Genomic DNA, 11,785 nt, shown 5'->3' on the forward strand with positions numbered 1-11,785 from the left:
TGACTCATACTCGTAAACTTCTCCAAAGCAGTAAGGTCTTTTTTTTTAATTGTGATTCTTTTTTGTACATATTTCTCACTTTTATGTACATCTTTATATCAATCTCAATTACTTAATTTCGATTCGAATTTTAAATTTCTTGATTGCTAATATATTTATATATCAAATTCAGTAATGTTTAACTCGACGAGTGTTAAATAATTAATGATGACAAACGTGGAAAGAAAAGTAGAGCAACAAGTGATTTGTTAAGGGATAAAATAAAAGGATGGTAAACTTATCCGCATTGGCCAGAGAATGGTTGGACATCATAATGTCAAATAGTTCGATTCTTCCCATGTTGATTTGACGTAGACATAAAGCTCCTCCCCCTACCATTGTCTTGCCCATCAATTGTCTGATGAAATGCCTCACTGAAAATAGGGTTCCATCTTGATGGATGGAATGCAATTGTGGGATAGAGGTTACGAAATTTTGTATTTGTAATATTGTTTACTTTGTGCATTTGGAAGGGTTTTTTTTGGTGTTTCTTTATATACATATTTTTAATTACATTTTTTATGTGAGTAGAGATGTATACGATTCGAGTCGAATTGGATATATTAGGAAGTTTTTTTAAAACATTTTTTAGATCAACCTGAATTTTTGGATTGGTAAACTCCCCAAATGTACCTAATTCAAGAACCTTATTCAAGAGAACAACTCAACCCAACCCTTACGTTTTTGGGTTGTTTAGTTAATCCATCATGTTGTCGATGAATTAGGGAAAAAAATATGTTACTGGTGTCGACAAATGAAGGTGAAAGAGAAAGACGTGTTGTCAGGTGAAAATTGATGGAAACAAGTCCGAAAACCACCATCAAGTGATGCGAAGAAGGCTGAATTTGAAAGTGAAAGAAACCCTAAAATATATATATTTAAGAGACTAGTTTAATTTAGAATGAAACGATGTTTTTCTTGAATTCAAGAACCAAATCAACTCGTTTGACTTGTTAAAAAAAAAATCCAATCCAGACTAAGAGTTTTCTTGACTAACCAAACCCTTTTGATTCGGGTTGGGTTAATTAAAATTTTTTTATTGTCTAATTTTTTGAACACCTTCGTAGAATGAATGTGGGTATTTTGGGGTGTAGTTTAATATTGAAATAGACTTTGAAATATTTTAATTTGGAAATGTGCTTTTGGTTGATTGATATATATTTGTACATATATGCATACATATGATTTAAATGAATTTGTTGACTTTGTAGATCTTTTAGTTGTATGGTTGGAATTTAATTATATTTTTAAGTTTGTTTGTCCCTGTCTCTCTATAGTTGAATTGTTTGCTTTAAACCATGATTGGTGTTGGATAAGTATTGGAGTTGCTCACTTGTCATGTCTAATTTGATGAGTAAGTTTAGTTAATCTAACTATTTATGATCATTTATGTGATTGATAAATTGAGTTCAATTGATTTGACTATTCAAAACAAATAATTTTAAGTAATTCTCTTATAAATTTATTCACGAAAAGTCGGTTCAAAGATATCAAATATAGCTCATTAAATAAAGCAATAAAGTATCATTTTAAATCTCCATGGTTGAATCCCAATCCCAATAATTGAATTCAAAAGAAACAGAAAACAAAGATGGAAAAGTTTTACATTTGAATTTAAAGATATATGTAAGTAAAAAGTAATATGTTGAATCCTGACCAACTTTCAAATTCTTAAAAACAATTCAAAACTCTTTTAGTTAAACAAAAATATGAGGATGAAAATATAATTAACTAATTGAGTTATGCCTAAATTGAGACAAATAATTCAATTAAATTAACTAAACCTTTCCTTAATTACTCTTAATAAGTGCATCCATCCAATCCAACATTTTAAAGGTGGGTGGATGCTAGTTCTTGAATTAATTCATGGCGGTGGGCACATCACCATTATTTATGATATTTTATCTAACTCTTTTTTTTTTTTTTTTTTTTTTTTTTTTTTTTTGGTTTTTACATAAATAAGTAAAAATTCAAAAATCCCTTTAAAATAAGAGGAGGAAAATAGATGAGAAGATTTGAGTAGAAATGGCAAAAATTCAAAAGCCCCTTTTTATAGATAGTGTTGGGGCAAATGGTACCCATTTGCATCTACAATGACACCACATTCCCAATTAGGGCAAAAAATTAAATGCTTGGCCAGCTTGGTTTTGAGTGCCTCTACTCTACTCTCACTTTTTGCATTTCCCCACCTCATCAATTTGTGGCCTTTGCATTTGAGTGTTCTTAATCAAACTTTTTATTTTTGTGTTTTTTTAAATTATTGGGATCTTTTCATTAATTATAATAATAAAAAGAAAAAGATGCATATTGCATGATCATTTATTTATGGATAATGATTAGCTGTAGTATATATTGTATCTGATCTCTATACAACTTTTTTTTATACATAATAGAGAAAATAAAAATAAACATTTTAAAAAACTACACATGACAGTTTTGTTATTGAGTGCAGTTTAGGTTGCCCAAGATATGAGTGTAACCTAATTTTTTTTATTATAATTTTTTCATATATATTTTTTAAAGTCTTTAAAAGATTGAATCGATACAACTTCAATATCTTTTGATATAAGCTTCTATGTTATAAGTTTTAAAGGAAGGAGCTATCAATAGATAATTTTTTTTTTTTTTTTAATACCTCTTCATATATTCTTTTAAAGAAAGAAAAACTTATACTTTTTATAATTTAGGTTTAGGGAGTTGGAAAATGAGAGAATAAATTTAACCTAAAAGTTGATTAGTATCAAAGATTCTTTTACACTTATATACGTGTATAAATATGGTAGTTAGATCACCATGATCAAGTTTCTAATTTGTTGTCATGAATCATTCAATTTAATAGTAGTTTAGCTACTAGTAAAAACTTATAGGTGCATTTTGGTTTTAGGAGAACAAGAAAGGAAGAAGAGAATTAGTATTTTGAGGTTAGTTCCTATCATGACTTAAATATGAAGGTCCAATTGATAGATGTTGTGTTTAATTGGTGTTGGGTCATTTGATTACCAAGTATGACATGGTATTATAGACATTGGATTTTTTAGTTCAATAATATTTGAAGGCGGAAATTTAAAACATCACTTTTTAGTTAAAGATAAATATTTTACCAATTGAATCATGCTCAAGTTAATCATATATTTGACTTTCTATAATAAGTTCAATCAATATTTTTAGACTAATTTGATATTTTAACACATAGGCCACATTTACTCCAGGAGAAAGACAATAAATCAATGGTAATCTGAGAAGTAGGTCCCATTATAATTAGGTTTAGTATTATTTACTTGTGTTCCGTACTCGTACTGACATTTGGGATATACTTCTAAATCTGTAATAAAAAACAAGAATTGATTAACAAGTTAAGTGTGCTTAATTCAATTGCATCTAGAAATAACTTTAATATTGTTACCCTTACCGTTATTGTTACTGTTATAGCACAAGAATGATAAATCTGTTACATTTATTGTTACTATTACTGCTATTGTTATCGTTTGACTTTAAACAGTAACATTAATAATAAATGTGACATATTCATAATTATAAGTATACTTGATAGAAAAGAAAACAAAAAATCCAATTACATTTTGGACCATTACGATTGATCTATCAATAGAATCTCATTGAGACCACGTTTACCTCACTGAAAACGTGATAGATCAATGGGAATAATAATTAAAAAAAAAAGTGGGTCCCATTTGTGTTGGATTTTATATCCTAACTCGTGGTTTGTAAACAATAAATTTATTCTGTTATCAATAAAAATGTTAATCAATAAAGTTGTTATTGAATATATGAATTGCTCATTTTGTTTTAGAAATAAACTAAGATCCATGGCTATTACATGAGTACTTGGACTTTATTTGGAGACATAAGAATGGATCAAGTTTGAGTAGATAGAAAAAATGGTCTATAGTATATGAATAAGACTGGGTACCTTATTCTAGAGACACCATTGAATGCAACCTACTTTGTATTTAGTACAAACGATGGGATCCTAAATCATTCATATGGAGACATGCGAGTGGAGGCGTCCTATACAAGGAGTTTGTATAAGATCGGACCAAGAAATAAGTCTCTCTTACTTTGTAACAATGTTTATTATTTAAGACTTACTATTTCAAAGTGTTGAGCTAGGTAACTTGACCTTAATCCTAAGCTAACTATGAACTTCTGTTTATTTGAGATTATCCTTAGATTTGTATGGGTGAAAGTTGACTCAATAGCACCGGCTCAATGAGCCTTTAATTTCAAGAGTAAGTTCGAGTAGATAGTTGGGGATATAGGGTGCAAGATGAAATTCACTCCTACCTGCATTTAAGGATAATAGAGAGGTTGTTCCTTTAAGCGCTGACTCTAGGTCTTGAACTAAGAGCCCACCCTCTCATTGCCTTGAGAAGGACTCGGTTTAGTGATTGGATCACAAATCAATTGTTCATTAGAGAATCAGTGAGACTTAAAAGAGCAAGATGTAATCTCAGAGGTAAAACAACTTTTGACCCAAATGTTATTACGAACAACCTGTGAAGAATTGACTTACTAATTATGGTTATATCGAGTGGATAAAAATATATCTATAGTGAGGGGAGTGCAACTACTAGGCTTTAGTGGAATAACCCGGTAGTTAACGAATGTTGGTTAATTGGGTTAAAGAGTTTAGCTGGTTAATTTTGGATCGTTGGAGCCCATGATCTGTAGGTCAATGAGGTCCCCCTGCTAGCTTATATCAGACTAAACCTTAGAACAACATGATGAGTAAATTTGAAGTGATCGAATTCGAATTAGGGAATAAGTATCAAATATATTCGATATATTTAACGACATATCATCAATTGGGAATTGAATGATAAAGAAAGAATTGGAGATATTTAAATAAAATTTAAATATCAAGACTATGAATAGAGATTCAAGGGATTAGTGTTATATTTAATAATTAAATATTAAATTAAATTAATTAAATTATTTAAAATTAATTATTAGAATTAATTTGAAATTAAATGGAATTAGTCAATAGGTTAAAAGTCAAAATGTTGACTTCACCATGCTTTGAAATTCAAAAGTCAAAAAGTTAACTAGACTAAGTGGGAAATTCCAAAATTCCGTTTGTTTTGAATTAAAATTGTATTTAATTAAAATTTGATTAAAGTCAAATGTTGACTCCAAAAGTCAAAGATCAAAAGTTGACCTCACTTAGTCGAAAAATACAACATTTTTATTTGAGTGGGAAAGTCCTATCTTAAGTGGAACTATGAGTAATTTCATTTGCTAGGTGTTGATTCTACAACTAACCACTAATCACACTAAAATTGCGTCCATTTAAAGTATCAAAATGTGGTTAACACAATTTTGCATGAATTGCATGTAATTACTCTATAAAATGAATGATTGTGTGAAATCTAATTCTTCTTGGGCATTTTGGTGAATTTCAAATTAGTTGAAAATTAGTTTCCTTATGGCAAAAACTTAGAATTTCTAAAATATGTTTTAGAAATTACCTCAATTTTCTCTCAATTTTTATACTAAATTCATCCCTAATTTAGTCACTCACTAGATCCCACCTTCCTGTTCTAAGGTCGTAGAATAGTCGAGAAAACTCTCATGGTGGTCCATGAAACGTTTGTGAGGATATTGGAGCGGAATTGAGAATCAACTTGGAGCTACAAATGTTGTACTCTTAATACCTTTATCTTATGATAAATTGCATGCTTATTCATATGAAACATAATTTGAGTACTTTAGATTCTTTATTGTTTTCACTGTGCATGTTTATGTTTCGTCAATTTGATTATTTTTTGTGTTATTTACTTATATTCTGCATTTGTACTAATACATTACCCTACATCTAAATCTGTAATGCTGATTGATGAATAAAAAGTACTCAATTCAATTGCACCTGAGAATAACATCCTATCGTTACTGTTACGACGACCATTATTGTTACTGTTACAGTTGAAAATTTATTAATTTTGACATATTTACTTTTACTGTTACTATTACTGCTTGATCCTCAAAGATAGAGATAGAGGTAATGGTAAAATTAAATTTGACAAAATTCATACTTTTAAGTACATGCAATCAAAATCAATCCAATTACGTTTGCGATTCGAGTTCATTATAATTGATCAATCAATAAAATTTCATTATCATTACATCAATTTTAATTACAATTTGACAAGCTTGACCTAAGATTATATCAATTTTCATCTAGTATTGATTAACATGACCATAACTCAACTTTTTAAGATATATAATAGACTTAAGAAAATGAAGAGTGAATAGATGATATGATGGGACACTACATATTTTCCATAGTTTTATTTTCTTTTTAATTTTGATAAATTTTCAATTATTTTGTTGGTTTTTTAAGCAAGTAATTATATCTATATTCAAAATTTTTTTTGAGTTATAATGATAAACAATTGAAAGAAAAAATCTCTCGACCAACATGAGCGTAGCTCAATTGACATAATATTTGTACTATCGATTGCAACTGTTTAATAGTTTGTACGCCCCTAATTGAATTGACCAAATTATCCTTACCTTTCTGTGCAAGCTTAAGCCTATCACCAAATGTCTATAGAAAACAAAAAGAAGAAAAAAAAGAGAAAAAAAAAAGCCTGTCACCAATCATAAAGATTTTAAAGGATTAAATTAATTTTCATTTTTAAACAACTATTTTGATTCTTACTTCTCAGTAAGGTTTAAAATAACAATGTCGATTAAGTGAGTATAGGGGATTGACATAAATTTGTGTAATTAGCTTCGAGGTAAGAGGAACGATTCTCCCACCTACAATAGTCAAAAAACAATAATAAAATAATTATGTCGAAGTAGTAATTTAAAAAATAATATATAATATCGATGTTGATGGACATTTCTAAAAATTATAAAATAAAAAATTTAAAAAAATTATTTAAATTAATATCTAAATATCTTACCCTCTATAAATTCTCTTATTGACGTTTATATTATATTGAGATTGGTGACATTTTGTCAATTTTTCTTATGTTTCATCGATGTTTGTACGATATAATGTAAATTAAACTCTACTTAAATTTATTGATGTATTTTAAATTTATAATTTTATTTAAATGTATGTTAAAATAATTAAAATCATTGAAATATTAAATTTTCAAATAAATTTAAAATTGTACAAAATAGTTTAGAAATTAACTATAATTAATAATAAAAGATTTTTTTTTTCAAATTTTAGAACTAAATATATTATTTGAAAATTTGAGATATTGATTGATATAAAATACAAGCACTAAAGTTGAGTTAATATATAATTTTTCCTTTAAAATGGACTTAAACTTGTTTAAAACAATATAACATAACTTTTCATGTCGTTATTTCGAGAGTGATTAGAAAAAGAAAAAAGACTTTTTTTTTTTACAATATATAGAGTGAAATTGAAAAGTACTAATTTTATGTCGGACGGTCAATTGAGCTATATGCTCAGTGGCAGAAAAAGAAAACATGTAATTATTAAATAATTACTATGTGTGTTTGAAAATATTAAATAATTTAATGATGCCACGTATATTAATTTACTATATTATGAATATTAGATACTTTTTACTTAATCCGATTTGTTTCCATTATTTAACTAGATGGTGTTTATTTTAACAAAATTTAATTAGATGATGCTGGCACTTGGCAGACTATATAATTTATTAGAAAACAAAACAATCACTCACGATAGAACACCTAGAATTAATTAAACGATTAATTATTCTAAAATAAAACAAAACAAGTCACATCATTCCTCATTTGTGGTACTAAATTAAAAAATATATATATATTTTCAAATAAAATAAAATAAACCAACTTATTTATAAATTTAACAAATAAACATCTATCAATATCTAATAGATGTCTATAGATAATCGAGATATCTATTATGGATAGATAGTGATATTTTACTATACTTGAAAATATTTTTAGTAATTTTACCATTTAAAATAATTATCATATGACTTGAAATAATGCTCACATTAAAATACAAAACAAAATAAAGTAGTTATTTTTGAATACTTAAAACAAAAATAGTCATTTTAAAAGTTCAAAGTAAAAAATAATAATTTAAAAGTTCAAGAATAAAAATAGAAAATTTAAAAATGAGACCAAAATAGAACAAACTTGAAAGTTGAGGACTAAAATAGAATTCGAACCCATTATTTATGGATAGGTGTTCATTGTTTTGTTCTAATACTTTTTTTTTTCTTTTCTATAGCGGGATTTGAAAATTTTACTTTACAATTTTGCCTTTTTTCCCTCTTTTGTTAATGGATGATTTTATCATTTGTAGCTGGGGTAAAATCTTTTTCTTCTTTGGTATCTTCTCTGGTATAGAGAATTCGAATCACAGAACTTCTTGGTCGCTAATCAATATTTATGTTAGTTGAGTTATACTTGTTTTTACGTTTTTTTTTCTTACTCATTCTAGTTAAATGAACTCTGATGAAATACTATACATAAATAATTCTGGATTATTATTTAAAGACCTATTAACTTCATCATTTTCTAGATTTAAAATTGTGTTTGACATGAAAAGAATTTTAAAATTAAAATAAACTTAGTAAGATACAAGTTGTTTTTTTCCTTCTAATAATTGAATCCAAAAGTTGATTTTGGAAAAATTAGGAAATGGAATTTCCATGGCTTTGTTTGTAAGCAAACATGACCCATTTCCATGGAATTATGATTAATCAACTAAATCAGTCCCCTTTTTTTTTTTTTTAAAAAAAAAGAATTATTGGTAGAGAATAAGGCTATTTCTCTTTCTTGGAAATTTTGATATTAAAATTAAAAAAAGAAAAAAGAAAAAGAAAAAATCACTTAAAAATTATGAGTTAGGAAGTAAAATGAGATATTGGTAGATCATAACATCAATGATTTGGAATGGTTTTGTGTTGATGATGAATATGGTCCCCCTTTGGCTCCTTCCTTCTTTACATCTCTATTGTCTTTTCCTTCCTTCCATTGTGTTTTACTCTCTCTATGGATTCTATACCCTTTATTCTCTCCCTTTCAACCCTTTTCCCATTTCTTTTCTTTTCCAACAATGCCCATAATGCCTTCTAACAATGCTTTTTATTTTTATTTTTTAACTATTAAAAAAATCAAAATCTTATCGGTCCGTAATAAATTTATTTCGTTTTAACCCACAACAACGTAGTTGAACTGATTAAGGCATATACCCTTCTATCTAAAACGGAGGATTTGAACTTCTGATATTGGTCAATTGAGCTATGTTTACTTTGGTGAGTCACACAAGTTGGTTGAGGTAGATATTGTGTGGGTGAATATTAGACATATTTAAAAGGGTATTTAGTCTATCGACTTCATAAGTTGGTGTTAAATAACTCAACTCCACCAAATAATGTTTACTATTGAAGTTTGCACATTTATCGAAGAACTTCATTTTTCTTTTTTCTCTCACTCTCTCTCTAATATTTCCTAAATCTAGATTAAATAACTCTTTACTCATATCATGACTTCTTAACTCTAGATTTCATAACTCAACTCAGTGCTCCAAACAATCTTTTAAGGGTTGGAGTAGATATTTTGAAAGTTAAGAAACCTAAACAAGATATTTATGCCTAGTTAAAATTAAGACTATTAATTTAGACTTAATCTGACTTAAAAAGCTCTAATTAGAATGCTAGATTGAGCATAGTTCAACTTATTAAGACATAGATATTCTCAATAGAAATGTCAAATATTTAAATTCTCAAATCAACTTAAAGTTAAACTAAAATAAAAAGCTCTAGTTAGGATTATTTAAAAGTTATATACATCATGGGACTTTTGAGAACTATTTTTTCAGAATGAGTAGGGCCATCCAAAAATACAATGGAACCATACACTTAAAAAAATATTTTAAAACATAATTAGGATCCTTCCTAAGAAAGTTTGATGATGGATATAATCCATCATAGGTCAAAATTTGTGAAGCTTTGGTTTGGACATGGAAGTTGAGTGATCAAAATGTCACTTGGTTTCATGAACAAAATTTCTTGGTCATGCAAGTTTTATTCAAGCATTCCTTTATTATTATTATTATTAGTTTGTTTCAATAATTCAATGTATATTATTTATAATTTGGATTTAGAATCTTTCATTTGTTATATGTACTACAACTAGTCCAAGTTGGTAGAGGGTATTTTTGGCATGTTTTTGTTTAAATAAATAAATACTAGGTTCTACAAGTAATTTTAAGTGCTAGTTTACACTTATTTTTAGAATTTTTTAAACTAGATTTGATTCTTGATGCATTTTTACTTGGTAAAATCATTCTCTAAAAATTTAACAAAATACTATTGATTTGGAAAAAAAAAATCTTATATTATTTGAAAATGAGAACAATTAATATGAATTTGTTTTTTTAAAAAAATATAAAATAGACTTTTTCAATTAAGTTCGTTATTAATTAACTAATTCTTTTGGGTAGGTTAGTTGATTGAGATTCTTCTCACCAACTAATCTTTGTCCATATATTATACTATATGGTTAAATAAAACTAAGATATCTTAAGTGGTTAAATACCAATATCCCTTGTAAATTATAGGTTATTGGAATTATTTCTGTTACTAATGATTATCAAAAAAAAAAATTTCTTTTTTTTTTTTTTGTTTTGTTATTAATATCATTTTTAATATGTTGTTATGAAAACCCTAAAAATTTGTAATTTAGGAACTCTTTGATGAACTCCTAATAACAAATTCCAAAAATCCCAAAGTCAATTGAGATATCAATTCAAAGGGGAATTGAAATTGAATTACCTTTTGATCAAAGACGAAGAGATAAGAAGAATTAATTTCTTACTCCAAGTTCGAACACTTCACAAACAAGACGATCAAATTTACCTGAATGTTCTTGGCATGCAATCTTGATTTAAAATTGCTAAAAGATGGTGATGAGACTCTATCATCTACGAGAGAATTTTCATTCAGAGAAAATCCTAAAACTCAAAACATCAAATGAACTTAAGTTCTTTTTCCCACCTAATTAAAACTCATCATACTTAACCAAAAGAACTTGAAAAAGTCCACTTTACCCCTAACTCAAAATACTAAAAATCTAAATAAAACATATATGAGTCCAATAATGAAAAATACCAAAAAATAAGGTATATTTGCAAAAAAAAAAAAAAAAAAAAATTAAAATTTAACAAAATTCAATCGATTTCATCTTGTAGCATGCATCAATTGAAACAATTATAGACCTTTTAATCTGATGTTGTTCCTTGAATCCCCTCAATTAAGTTCATCTTTATTTATATAAGAGAATTCAATACCAACGATAGCTTCTTGGCTCTTGAACGCGTAATTGGTCCCAGAGGTAACATGAGGATGTCCTAGTTCATATCATAACTAATAAGAGATGTCTTCAAATATAGAAAAATGAGTGAGCTTATTTATAAATTTAGTAAAATATCATTGCCTAACAATGATAGATAGAGATAGAAAGTAATAGAAACCTATCGGTGTTTATCATTTACATCGATAGGTCTATCAATATAGACAGTAACATTTTGTTATATTTAAAAATATTTTCATCCATTTTTTCATTTAAAATAATTACTTAATTAATATAATAGTGTTAGAAAAGGAAGAATAAACCAAAATATTCCCTTGTTAACTCTTTATGTTAAACAAGTAATAGTACTATAGTTGGTGTATTTTCTCTTGGATGTAAGATTCTCTATATATATATATATATAAAGACTTCTAAAAACCTATAACTTATT

Source organism: Benincasa hispida, chromosome 5, assembly GCF_009727055.1.
Source record: "Benincasa hispida cultivar B227 chromosome 5, ASM972705v1, whole genome shotgun sequence".
Classification (NCBI taxonomy): Eukaryota; Viridiplantae; Streptophyta; class Magnoliopsida; order Cucurbitales; family Cucurbitaceae; genus Benincasa; species Benincasa hispida.